Source organism: Haliaeetus leucocephalus, unplaced genomic scaffold (genome assembly GCF_000737465.1).
Source record: "Haliaeetus leucocephalus isolate CR32 unplaced genomic scaffold, Haliaeetus_leucocephalus-4.0 Scaffold240, whole genome shotgun sequence".
In the NCBI taxonomy this organism is placed as follows: Eukaryota; Metazoa; Chordata; class Aves; order Accipitriformes; family Accipitridae; genus Haliaeetus; species Haliaeetus leucocephalus.
In genome coordinates, this window is record NW_010972676.1 from 11,716,556 (window position 1) to 11,731,233 (window position 14,678).

A 14,678-nucleotide genomic window follows, 5' to 3' on the forward strand; every position below is an offset into this window, starting at 1 on the left:
TTACAATAACACTATAATTAAAACACACGTTTGTGCACAAGCATACTTCCTGAAACTGGGGACTGAAAAAGTCCACTTCATTAGCTCATTTACAGTTCTTTCCTATACACCAAAAAATTCACCAGTTAGTCCCACTGGACTTTTCAAAATTGATTTAACAGCAGAGTCCTCTGGGGCACTCTTAGGAGAATTCACTAAATAACTCATGGAATATTTACTTTCATAGGTACCAGTACTTCATACTTACATTCTCCCATAAGATATTTTCAGATAAAATTCTCAAACACAGAATCTATTCATCTATGATCCACTGACGTTCTTAGCCACGTTATCTTGAATTAGGATACGCATATATGCACGCCTTATAACTTTTTGTCTGAAATTTACTGTTTCACCATAAGTATCTCACTCACTGGAGAAAGGTAGCAATGTTGAGTTTAAATGACTTTTCTGTTCCAAATAAACATAAGCATTTTATCAACATTGCTTAAGCAAAAAGAAGGGTGGATAGAAGCTGCAAGACAACTCCCATGTGAGTGTGTTTGGTGCCATAAAGGTATGGGAACACTAGATGGCAATAACTACTGCATGCATATCTTTAAATACAAATTTACTTTACTCCTGTTATGATATTGTCTATCATGCAGCTTCTAAGGTAATATTACTTAGAAGGCACCATATTCCACTACTTAAAAAAAAACCAAACCAAACAAAAAACAAAACAAAACACCACTCCCTCACCCGCAAAAAAATCAACCAGCTGTGGGTTAGGTTTTTGTTTTGTTTAACCAAACCAGAATTCCTCAAAGGATTAGTCTTCAGTTCAGGTTTCTACAGTACTTCCCTGGATATCTGGTATCTTTGTTATAACATGCAGAAGTTACTGTACCAGAAAAAGGGAAAAGGACAGAAACTGTGAAACATTGCTAAAGTGTCCTCATTCCTAATTAAATATTTATTTTAGCTTTTGGCACATAAAGCAAATGCATAGAATACACAAACATCACAAAATAATCATACATGTTTGTTAGGATAATACCCTAATAATTAAATAATACCTTGATAATAATAATTACAAAAAAGAAGAATGCTTTACAAGTTCATTATTTATCATCAGGTAATCCAAGTGACTTCCTAAGTATCAGGTAACGAAGATCATTTAGGAATCTGTACAAAAAGTTTGAATAATTCAAAACCCCATAGTAAATTACTTGAAGAACTAGGATCTGACTACAAGCATCATGAAAACCAGAAAATTCTCTAGACTGGCTTGAAATGTAGAAACATTAAAATGCAGAAAAAACGTATCGGTCTAGTGAGAACCATAACCCCAAGTGAGTTAATTGCTATTTGTACCCTCACAGTATTTAGGAAGCCTGGCTGTGGATCAGGGTCCTGTAGGAAATTCTGTCCAGCTACCAAAGAAGAAAGCCTCTGCCCCAAAGACCTTACAATCTAGTTACTACGGTTAGCGTTTCTCTCACTTGACTGTGGCTTTTTAAAGTTACTAAATTCAGCGGTTCATTTGTCCAGTCCAAGTTGTTCACGCTCTTTCTGAAGCGGACCAAGGCATTTTCATGGAGTGATTTAACCCTGTGTCTGGCTTGCCCAGAAGAGCCACAGTTAGAGCTAGCGCTATTCCCCCCCACCAACACCCCCCCGAGGAAATCTCCATAATGCTAATTGCCTAAAATACTGCACACCTAAAGGAGCATCCCACCCCAGTTTTGCTTGGAACGTCCTCCAGGACCACAGCGACCATTTTATAGGAAAAAAAGGCGGGAAGGGGCAGCGCAAGGCAGAGGCTAGCTCTCGTCCGGCACAAGCCACGGCTCCACCAAAGCCCACGCGAGCCGCTTTGCCCTTGCCGCAGTTGTCTCCCCGGTCAGGCAAGAACGGGACCCCGAAACCCAAAGGCGTGACAGGCCGAGGAGCGGGGATATTTCTGACACTGTAGAGCAGCCCTAAGTGCATGTGCCGCCGTCCCTGGAAAGCGCAGTTTCGGTATTTCAACGCTGTGGGTAAACGCCACGCAAGAGCCGCGGTTCCTTACAACTCTTGCCTCACAGAGACATCTACTGGCACCAGCGCAGCGGAGCACCCAGACCCCCCCCCGCTCGGGCCAGGGGGGGCGACAAGCTCCCCCCGCCAGCAGCACAGACCCGCGGGGCTGAGGGTCACCGAGCTCCCCCGTGGCTCCGCACGCCGCAAGGCAGCGGCCAGGAGCGGGGCAGGCGCCGGCCGCGCTCCCCCCCCACCCCGGCCCGGCGCAGGAGCGCCCCCGGGAAGGGGCGCCGCCGCCGCCAGGGGGTAAATTCACGTCGCGCTGGGGGGTTGCGGAGTTAACACACCCACGGAGGCTTCCCCGCCTTCGCGGCGCACCCACCGCCGGGTCGGCGCTCCGGGGGCCGGAGCCGAGTCCGACAGCGGCTGCTGCTCGCTGCTACGGAGCGAACCGTTCCATGAACGGGGAGGATAGTTCGGGGCCACCCGGTATGAACGAGAGGGTTTCAGTTTTTCCAAACGACCTTTCTTGCCCCCCAGGTTGTGATACTCTTCTACAAACTCTGCAACTTCACGTACCCTTTTTCTCGGGAACCACAAGCAGGGTAAGAGGTTTCCATTTCTTTCGGAGCAGATTGTGTCAAATGACCCAAAAATCATTTTTGAAAAAACAAACAGACTAAAGAAAGAAAGAACAACAAAAAAAAACCAAAAAACAAACAAACAAACAAAAAAAAACCAAAAAACCCAAACACAACCAGGATTAATTGGAAACTTGCAGAATTTCCTGTGAAAATAAAAATATTCCAATTTCTACAGTGATCTACCTCAAATCAGCCAGTTTCCTTGCCTGCCTCAACAACGCAGATCATGTCTGAATCCATCTGTTTAACTGGAATAAGATAACTAAAAATAAGAGCAATCTGTATCAACTTTTATTTCCCCCCCTCTGTTTATAAAATCTCAAGCAGCAATTAGTCTTTGGTTTAAAGAGTTTTCAGCTATTCCCTAGCCCCGATGAACCAAAGGCTAATATAATCATTCCAGTTATGATTAAGGAAAACTGTCTTTTAATCACAGACAGTGATTAAATGTGTACGTAACACCTCTACTGAAAAATGGTCAGTTTAAATACAAGCGTACGTGCTTTCTAGCCACCTACAGCTATCATACATTAATGTTTAGAGCCAGCTGCCTCAGTGTTTACTAAACCCAGGAGCTCAGAAAAGCCTGGTGAACTTTCTCAGGTCTGAACCTCCAAGGCAGACATCTCCACTGTCATCTGTGTTCTGCAGAAACTCTCCTATCTCCCTTCTCCCTGCTGCACAATAACACACTCTCTCACGTGCAAACCTGAGCACGCGCACAAACCTGCCCAATTTGACGTGGCTGGGAAGGAGGGAGAGTTTGAGCTAACCTTACCCATTCAGAAAAGCATTTGACTCATAAGCTATGATTTTGTTTTTCCAAATAGTAATTTATAAGAACCCATTCAAATTCATCACCTTCTGTTGGCTGCTCTCCTCTTCTAAAAGAGGCAGCAAAGCCCAACATGAACATGCTTAAAAGTGTAGGGGAGAAAACAGGGGGGGGTGTTGAAAAAAGAGAAGTATCTGTTTGCCAGACCAGTGAAGCTCCTCATAAAGATCAGGTTCAGTTTAATAAAAATTTTACTCTGAGGCAATGGATGAAATTGGGTGGGTTTTACTGCAAACTGCCTTTTTTTTTTTTTTAAATCATGGGAAAAACATATCTTTCCATTCAGTCCCTTCCCTCACACCACCCCAAGAAAACCCCACCCCAAAACAGGTCTACCTTAGAAAAAAGAACAGACATTTAGATTGCACTCTGTAAACCAAAGTTTCACAATAGGTCAATAACTCAAAAAGAGGAAATTAGCACAGAAATATTTAGATGGCTGTTTTGACAAAATTTTGGGATATGCCTGCCTGTAATAGAGACCTAGAAAAAAACATTAAATGAAAATAAGTAAGTGCTGCAGAAATAAAGATATCCTAAAGTAAACATATGCAAAAACGTATTATACAATGCTAAATCGGTTACATATGTTGCTGTCTACAGATGTTAGAACCGCGACAAGTCTACTTTGAGAAGTCTGTCTGCAGTCCCATGCAGCTTAGTTGAACTGTCACGTACAGGATACAGACCTCATCAGACAGAAGACCCATCGCCATCCACGATGGGACAGGGGAGCTGGGCTTTCCCAGCTCACAAGCGGTACCTGGCCAGCAGAGAATGGACAGTTCAGCCTGATTAAGGACTGTGGCAAAGGCACTGACAGTTTGCTCCTTACTGTGTCTGTGTATCCAGATCCAAGCCTTCATTTTAAGAGGAAAAGAATATTTTCTGCTAACTCAGTCAGCTGGGATTGCCATCACCATAATGAAAACGTAGTTAACAATCCTTGTATTATCAGTAATGGAAACCAGCTTTCCTTCCAGTACCTGTAGGCTTTGCAGTCCGAAAGTAACTATAAAGCAATATATTTAAGTACATGGATAGTCGAAAAAAAGGTGGTTCTCAGAATACAAGCATGGAACAGTTTCACTGAGGAAGAACGAACTTTCTTCCTGTGAGTATGCTATCACACAAGGATTTTAGAAACAACCAACAGGGAAAATAAGATGATTTATCTCCCTATTTCCTTATATGTGCCATCAATAACAGTCACCTATTAAACAGATCAGGAACAAACAAACAGATACAGGCCTTGACAAAGTAAGAAAAATGACAGCAGGAACAACTGTAATTTCCAGAGTTCTTACACTGTTCACATATGCAGCAGGAACTCTAATGAAGCATTTTATATCATCCGTGCTTCCAAAAGAACTTTACTCCACTATTGTTACTTTCAAAAATTTTTCTCAGAAAATAATGTTGCTCAGAGAAAGCAAACAATTTTTCTAATGATGAGAAACAGGAATTCTCCTGCTAAATCACCATGATAAGGCATTTCCCCTCTTCTCAGAACTTCATCTTAGAAGTCATCAAATGAGGTGAGATACGACAGCGGGGGAGAGGTATGAAACAAATCGAGAAACGAAATGTTTCTCCTATTCACAGAAAACCAAATTCTTTTCAGTTGGGGGGAAGGAATCTTGGGAAAAAGAAATTCTAGAGGGAGAAGATGGGCTTTATACCTTTTTCCTAGGCTTTCACTATGTTGTCAGAAGGGGCAAAGGTACCTCTGGGAAAAATTGCTGGGACAGAGCTTGACAGCTTAACCTTTTCCCTGTATTTTTGTTTTCTTGGTTTACCTATAGCAGATCTGTATTCACAGTAACAGCACCACCTTATATGCTCTGGTTTGGGAAGTATGCATCAGTATTACCTAACCACTGAAAATGGCTCCAAATTAAAGCCTCTCTCAATCAGGAAGCAGTTAAAATCTGCTGAAAGTAAAGCATCACTAAGCAGCGGGCAACACTGGCAAGCACAATGGAACCGAGACCAGAGCATGCACCTCACTATCTGTCAACCACCCTTTCTAGCATCAGACTAAAGGGACCCACTGAACTCAATGAAAAGGTTTCCATGGAAATCAATGAGGTCTCAGTAAGGCTGTAAAGATGCATCATTAATTTTTTCAGCCTCGCTTTCACACACATCCATTCCCTCTCTAATATCAGTTCTTATACTATTTATATAACTCAGGATCTAATCAAGACATGTACTCCTACTTGCTGGGAGCTGAAAAGATCATGCTGATTTGTTACTTCTCTTTTAATATTTAGAAGGTACTCAGTTACACTGGGGACATAGGCTCCGTGAAAGCCTGTACAGTGACGTTGAGAAGCACTTTGGACATCTGTACACAGAAACTTTTACATCTAAAGACCTATCACATAGTCGCCGAAGCAAAAATTGCTTAAAACCTAGCTCAGTAGAATTTAAATATTGCAATCACTGTATTATTAATAACCAGAGAGAGACCTAATTTTTTGCTGGCTAATATAAAGCTCATTTAAAAAAAAAAAAAAAAAGCAGCATTGGTAAGCATCTGCCATCTAAGCATTATATAATTAAAAACCTATTTTAAATCTCCTCTCCTTTCTGCCTATACAGCACTGCTTTGTAAAAACAAAGTTTCTCAGGCAGACGCCCTTAAAGTTGTTGTTTATTGCTTCTGGTCCTTTTTTAATTCACAGTTGCTAGTACATATGAAAGAGTTGAGAAGCGTGGAAATTAATAACTGCAGAAGCTGTGAGATACTAATGGCATTGTATTTCACAAGACTAAAATGTGGGCAACAGACTATATTAGTATTGCGAAGTACAGCACAAACTACAAGAAAAGATTTTAAATTATTTACCTTTCTACTTCAGCACAAATGTCCTATAGCCAATTATCATGAGATATTGCCTAGAAATTAACCAGTCATCTTGTGTTTCTATCTCCAGATTTACAATTAGTAATGCTATTAATGTGGATCCTGTACTTAGCATCACTAATTACATTGCTATGAACTAATGGTGTTAAAAATAGCAATAGCCATCAACTACCAATTAAAGCTTAATGAGAGCGTATAAACCCTGGCATTGTAATGAATTTCCAAATTATTGTTTCTTGTGTGTCTCTTGAAATCATACAAAAATGGGTGTAACCCATGAAGTAAGGCAGTGACTGAAAGCATATTTACCACAAAATTTGAACCAAAAAGGGGAACAGAAACAATAGGAAATGTTTAATGATTAGTGTACATCTTCCACACAAGTAAATAGTTAACTACAGATACATTTTTAAAGGAAATCTCTCAAATTTTGATGAAGGTAACAAAGATGGTGGTCACTGAGTTGTTTAACTATTGACAGTTTTGGACACAGCAGGACAAGAGCCTAACATGCAGGAAGGACTATGAATATAGTAAACAGCATTAATAAACTGCTTGTGTGTCGAGCTGTTGCAGTGCAGAGTAACACCCACTTTTCCCACATCTAAACAGGTTTTGTTCCTCCAAAGACTATAGTAGACAAGCCAGAAATGAATCCTCATCACCTGCATCATAAAATACAGCAGGTGCTGTTAACTACAGCAACTTTCAGAAGCTGAAGCCTGGATGCACTTTTAGTCGTAAAGCCTACATCCATTGTGCCTTGGTGGAAGGAAATAAAGATCCACCACAGGTCTGGTCTCTGGCAACCAACGGAAGACCAGATGCTTCCAGGGCTGGGAGGTAAAGGCAGTGAAAACAAAGGAAATCAGTAGGCAGGAGCAAGAAGAAAGCAATGTTGAAAGCAAGTGGGAAGTTCGGATTATTTGGGAGAGTTGAAAGAGATCCTTCTTTAGAAGGACAAACTAAACCAGATAATACAGATATTTACACACAGCGTTTGACAATCTCAAAATTGCGATTTACTGCTCTACCCTAACTGGTAGCCCATCACTGCAAACCTCGGTATACTAATTGCAGTTACAATGAAGCATTAGCATTGCAAGCAACAACAGGTAAGAAAACACATACTGCTAAAACAGGGAGGGTTATCTATCCTTCTGGGAAGGAGCCAGTTGGATAAAACCCCTGGAATGAAAGATGACCTTTGGGACCAAATCCCTGCCACAGGATGTCATCCTTAATACAGACTTTGAGAGCCAGCAGAGGTGAGGTGAATGCCAGAACAGCGACTGCAGTGGAGGGTAGAGGGAGAACAGAATTAAACTGCTTTCCTGTCCCACAAATGTAAAAATAAGCAAAGGATAAAGGAGGGGAAGAACTAACATGCAGTAGTCACAGCCAACCTGACCAGCCCTAGCCTGCCACTGAGGAGCACAACAGCTCACTACCTGCTGAGGCACGTGGGCAAAAGGACCTGGGGAGCACATGGCTGAGTTCTCCCATGCTCCGCAGGGTAAATGCAGCTTGGGGACACCATGAGCAGCTCTTCCCTCCATGGAGCAGCGTAGCGGGGAGATCCAGCCTCACAGCTCCACGCGGCAAGCGTGCCAAGCTGGGGGAGCAGCCCAGGCGACGTGCTCCGTCAGCATGAGCTTTCCCGGGGGATACTCTTCCGAGCACACTATTGTTCACCAGACAATGTAATGTTTCTCATCTTTGCTCACTAAGCTCTGCACACAGCTTTGATCAGAAATAAATCCCAGAAATTCCAGATATCTCCCTAGCTGTGCGATACCATGAACACATGCTGGGACAACTGTAAAAAGACGGCAGTTACCACTGGGAAGAAGCTCCATGTTTACCGTACTGTTTTGCATGTCTCTGCAAGGAACAGGAGATACACAATTCCATACGAGGAAGGCATTACCCGTTGCTTACATTCCTGGTTTACTTATGTCATAAAATAGAGGAGCAGAAGACATCCTCAACAGAGTTGCATGGAAAGAGGATTTTTTTTTCCCCCTTAAATTTCACTTTTTTCTTCAAATGTTTTCTCCCTCCATATTGGGTCTTCACAGTGCTTTCTCCTGAGAAATAGATGTACCACCAGAGTGAAGCAGGGTGGGAGAAAAGAAGAGATAAAGTAAGAGGAGGCATTCCCCAGGGAGGCTGGAGGTCAGCACACTCACTGCTCCCTCCTGCTGCAAACAGAAAATAAATCCATCTCTCCTACATGCCACTGAAATACCACAGCCACCTTGCTACACTCTCATTCAGACTCTGATCATCCTAGACTGAGAAACCTTTTATAAAGGAAACTTGAGATAGGTTTAGCTAATGAAAAAAAATTCTCCCCCAGTAAATAACCAAACAGCTCTAATATGAAAAGTTTGCCTTCCATACGCACTATTCACATTTCTCATACTGGCAAGAACTGCAGATTACAAACTTCAGGACATATAGGATGGCATCATAGCTTATTTTGCTTCCTGGGAGAAAGTGTCTTGATTTCAATGCAGAGATATATATAAATACAAGGTTCCCTAGTTTGGATTTTCTTTTAATTCCAAGGCAGTAGAGCTTTGTTTAGCCTTTTTTTACTATACACATTCATATTGTGGCCTCTTACATTATTCAAAGCTAATCAGTGTTTATAGGCATTTCTTCTAGTTTCCCCACTAACAGGATGCTGTCTTAGTATCCAAACAAGCATTTGAACATTACATAATTATGGTAGGATTTTTATGCTCCTCCTCTTTGAACCCTTACAGTGCATATCTGTAAACAATTCCTGAAAATAAGAAAGGATGCCCTCTATACCAAGATTATTCTGGCATGCTTTGATCTTTCTCTATCAACAATAGCAAACTCTAGAGAACTAGAGGTACTGTAGTACTAAAGCAAAAAAATCAAAATGAGGTGTTTGGGTTTTTTTTATGGAAACCAATTAATTTTGATCTGAAATTATTCTAAAATACTGGAATGGAATGTTTTCTTACACCTTGTCTCTTCACAAGTTTTTGACCTCAACCAATCTTCTTAATTCAGTGCCTACCTGCTTCAATTGCTTTTCTGAGTATAGGCATCTGTGACACCTTTGCACAGGCAATTCAAATGGACTTGTCCAAGATGATGTTTTGTACAAGACACTTGATTTCCTGCACTTTTAAAGATGCAGCCATGATAACTTTAAGTCAGGCACCGCAACTGACTATAAATTCTCAGTCAAACCTGCAGCATCTCTCTCTCCTTTCACCAAAAGCATCAATCTACCGTGCCTCCATGGTGGGAAAACAGGCTTTATCTGATGTATTACAAAGGATTCAGAGCAGAACTGATAGTATACAGCTGGGATATTCTGGGAACACATGTTGGGAACACATGCCGGGATTCTGGGAACAGCAGGGAACACACATGTAGACTGACAACCACTGTGGTTAGTTTATATGGTTCAGGGCAAATACTCAAAGCAAGAGTTGCATAACTATATACAGATCCAGACTCTATATGCATGCAGTATTCACTGCTGGGCACCATGTTATATATCATGTCTCCGCCTCTGAGATCAAATAATTAATTCTGAAGCTTAGCTACCCTTTTAAAGTATTTGAAAAGTATGTTAGAGCTTAAATATCTACATCTCTAGCCTAGTTCTTGGAAGTAGAAGATTTGTGTGGTTTTCATTCACACTACATGTATTTGTTTCATTCATAGGGTAATATTTTTAATGCAAATACATTAAACATACTCGTTGCTTCTTTCAGTTCTTTTTTTTCAGAGATCTATTTTTCCTTGTTTTTCTGTTTCCCCACTTACAATCCAGTTTCAGTTTAGAGTCAGACATTTGTAGTCAAACTTAGAAATGCAGAGACTTATTCTTTGTTTTCCACAGGCTCCATCATATGGTGATCCTTTTCTCCAGGCTCATTTCCACGCTGGCAGAGCTAAATTCCTTTCAGAAAAGCTCCTAATCAGAACACAGGTCCATCTGTAAAAGGACTTCACAAAAAGCAACGATTACCCATACAAAATGAAAATGTTATGGATTAAGGTCCTATAGCAAATTGTGAATGAAGTTGCTGAAATGTTCATCATACACACACACACAAAACACAAAAAAACCCTGGACCTCATAATTTGGCTGTGAGAATATTCTGCTTCACAAAAAATGAAACATGATAAATTTAGCTTTGTATAAAAGAAAATAGATGAGATCTCAAACTCTTCCCTGTCACCTTCACAAGACAGGTATAATGGAAATGGAGCTTAAATAACATCACCTGCATTCAAATTGATTAACTGAAGACTGGTAAGATGAAATACATCCATGGTCAAGCAACCCGAAAGTTCTGCTAAGTTTACATACTTATGTATATCACCTTTATTCAATGCCCTAACAAAATATTTCTGGGAATGCTTCCCTATGTTTTTCACTAAGATTGATATAATATGCAACATATCTATCTTATTCCTGCATCAGCAGAGATTAACTGTTTATTGCAGTGTTAATAAAGAATAAATTAGAACTATTAAAGCCAAGGAGTATTTAAAAGATGCTGAAAACATGACTCCTAGGTGCTTAGCTTTTAACTCCAATGCCACAAAATTGCCTCCTACCTATTTTTCTTAGGGTCACCAAAGAAGACTGCAGAAGATCTCAATATAGAATCCAGGTTTACTGACATATTTAAAACTTTTTTTTTTTCTTTGATGCAAAATAACCTTTTATGGTGTATTATAATTGTGAGTTACACAACCCGAAACATATTTATACATTAAAGAAAGGACTGTCTCAAATTTATCCCACCCTTATGGGAATCCATATAATCAAATATTTGGAAGTTTTACTTTTCATAAGCACAAAATCATAATATAGATTGAACTGTTTGCAGTTAATGTATGAAACAGGTTTTCCCAGAATATACTGCCTGAACCATAAATCAACAAAGTATAAAGAAAAGAAAACCCTCAGTAGAAATTTATGGTAAAATAATCTCAAATGAATATTTGTGGAGCTGAAGAGATAATCATTCTAATTAATACAGACAGTTTTGAGATACTTTTTAAAATATCTGATTTGGTGAAGACAAGGCAAAATGCTTAGACCATGGCAGACAGTACTCCATATGTGTATGTATGCAGCAAACAGTCTCACAGTACAGTAGTCATCCTCATTACTGCTTACTAGAGATGTGCATTCATTCAATTACCTCTCTAAATGGGTACTGCATATACTTTAATTTTATGTATTGAAAAAGCTTTTCTGAAGAGCACCAGATGCCAAACTCGAATTTTGTATAAGAATCTGAATTTTATGTAAGAATCTGAATTCAGAATAAACCTGGAGTTCTGTCAGTGCACGTGCTGACGCATAACTTCTGACCCTCAGACCACTTACCCAGCTCTTATTCGCTGCACTTGCAACTTTTTTCTTTCTTGGCTTTCTACAGCACAACCACAAGACCACTACGTGAGGAAAAAAAACCTGTAGATGTTTATTCTTCGAGTTCAATTCAACTGTACGAGAAAACGTTCCACTTAAGGTGTCACAAGGTGTAGTGACTTACTAACACAAGGTGGTGCTCTCTTCTTAGTAAACAGCTTTAAGTCTGGTTTACACGTCAAAAGGAAAAGGTGAAGCTTTTCAAGTACTCCGACCAGTTTTCAGAGGCAATTTTTTTATTTCCAGAAGAACTAGAACTTCGTTGTCAGCAATTTAAATAAGTACTAAGGCACCCTTTTTTCTAAAGATGTTTTACTGAATGAAATGAAACTCCCCTCATCGCATTTATCAATTCTCCCATCATGGCTCTGCCTCCAGATCTTCCATTCCATCATCCAATCTCTCTCTAGCTGATCTCTCTCATCCAGCCCACCAGCTGGATGTCATCAGGACCAAGGCTTTCAGCTGGAAGGGAGATACACAAGCTCTTCTCTTCAAGACTGCTAAAAACTATTTCTTAGCTTTGTATCAAGTGGTAATGGAGGATCCCTCAGAGGGAGCTTATGAACAAGGTTTCCTCGGCGCACTGTTTCCACCGATGAGAGTCGAAGCACAAGATTTAACTCTAAGCTTGATACCATATTAAAGATCCAGCTGTGGTTTGTTTCATATTGGTGTTACTAACAATAAGTGTCAGCATTACCATTTTTCCATTTCCCTCCTAGGAAAACACTGGTAGGCCTTCGTTGCCAGAACTTCCAAATCAAGCCCCAAAATATCAATCATGATACTGTCCATCAGAATGAGTGCATGTGCAGCACTTGCAGATGGAGAGGGGAAAAAAAGAAGAAAAACAGCAATCCAACTTGCTTGTTACAAAAGGATTTCTTTTAGATGAGAAGAAATATTCAGAACTATTGTCAACCATGCATTTGTCCCAGGTTTTGAATTTTCTAAAGTTATATATTCACACAGCAGCAACACCATCGACACACCAGTGGCAGAGGTCAGCCACAGACAACACTGATAAATCTTTGTTTTTCAGTGCGGTTTGGGTACATGGAAACCTTTGCACTTCCTCGAAGCACTCGCAGCCCTTTAGCTCAGCACAGACAAAATCATAGGTGAAAAAACTAGTCCCTAGTCTCTTACAGGCCATTCTGACCTTCTTGTGAATACTGGCCACCTGCAGGATCCCTCTCAGAAATGCATGCTATAGATTAGAGAGGTACACCTTGTTAACTGTAAGAAGATCAGGGCATCTAATCTCTCGTGCAGATACCAGCGGTGGAAATTTCCTACTGAAAATTGGATTCTTGCCCTGTTCAAAAGCATATGCTACCAAGTGGCTGACTACCTTTTCAATCACCTCCATAAATTCCACGACAAACTAGAGACAGTGGAAATCTCAAAGCATAAAATGAGCAAGATGAACATTTCTCATCTCTCCTTTAAAACTAAAGTGCATCACAATAGTAAGCATATGGGAAATTAGTTAACTTTTAAAGACCTGTGTTACATAAAAATCTCTTTAATCAGATTACTCTGGTGCCACGGGATTGTGCCATGTTTTATTTCCTCAAAGAACATGCTGTTCGGTTACTATAGCATTTCTATATCTGGATTAATTAGAAACGGAAATGTGGATACAATTAAGTTTGAAATTAAACACACTTTGTAGCAGGGAAGATAATCACTGTTTTAGAATGATCTGGCTGCTCCAACCTGTGAAGTATCAAGCTATTCTCTCAATTAATTGGAACAGTACTGTGTGTTCTTGGAGCTAACTAACCATGGCACGCTGTACAGAGTATCTGTGGACACACTGCTTCTCTGACCTATTATTTGACCTGTATTATTGGATGATGATGATGATAAAAAGTGTCCTTACACAATTCTTGATGTCAAGCATAGTGCTTACACTTTTAAATTAATTTGGTCTATTCTACCTCTTCTTCTGGCTGCCCTTGATTCACACCTCCCACTGTGTTCATCAGCACATCCTGAACAAGTAAACTGAAGTGTCACTGAATTCAGGCAAAGTTCTCCCCTGTGGGCCAGAGCAGAAATTATTATCAATTTTAATTTCCATGAAGAAGGGTCTTCACAAACAGGAGGTTCTCTCAAAACAGGAAAAAGACAAGTCCTCTTCCCCAGTCCTGCCTCATATTGGAAAAGAATGAAAAGTTCACACGTGCAAGAAAGCAACCAAGGTTCAAGACCATAGGGAGTAGGTTAGTATAAATGTAATTCTATGCTCATGAATATAAATTCTTCTCTCAACAGAACGACAGCAGAGAAAACTTTACACTTTATCCTAACAAGAAGATTCAATACACCTCAGGAGGGCCATCTGCAATACACAGAGATCCTAGCTCCATTTCTTGCGATCTACTAACTATGCCAGGAAGACATAGAACTTCTGACTCTGCAGAAGGTCTTAAAAATAATTATCTAAATGGTTGGTTCCCTTTTACCTTCTGGCCAGCCATGACAGTGGGGAGCTTCTATTCTCCCTATCCCCAAGTACAGTGGAAAAGAACAGATACATAGAGCTGAGAGAGCACACCAAGATACGGACTCGGTACAGACTGCATAGTCTTTAGATTGAAGGCAGTACGCCAAAGTCTGCCCTTCCTGATAATACTGGTGTAGATACTCAGACTAAAATGTGCAAGGAAAGTAGGGTTCTCCAAAGAAACCCTGCCAGCAACAGGACATTGGGAAATTCAGAACCATGACAGCAAAGAGCATTTCTTGCTGTGCATAGATAAAGATCAGCTCTGTTAAGCAGGTTGAGAACAGAAGTCTCTATATGCCCAGTATTATTGAAACACCTGAGCAGCGGGGGGCGGCGGGGGGGGGGGGGGGGGAAAA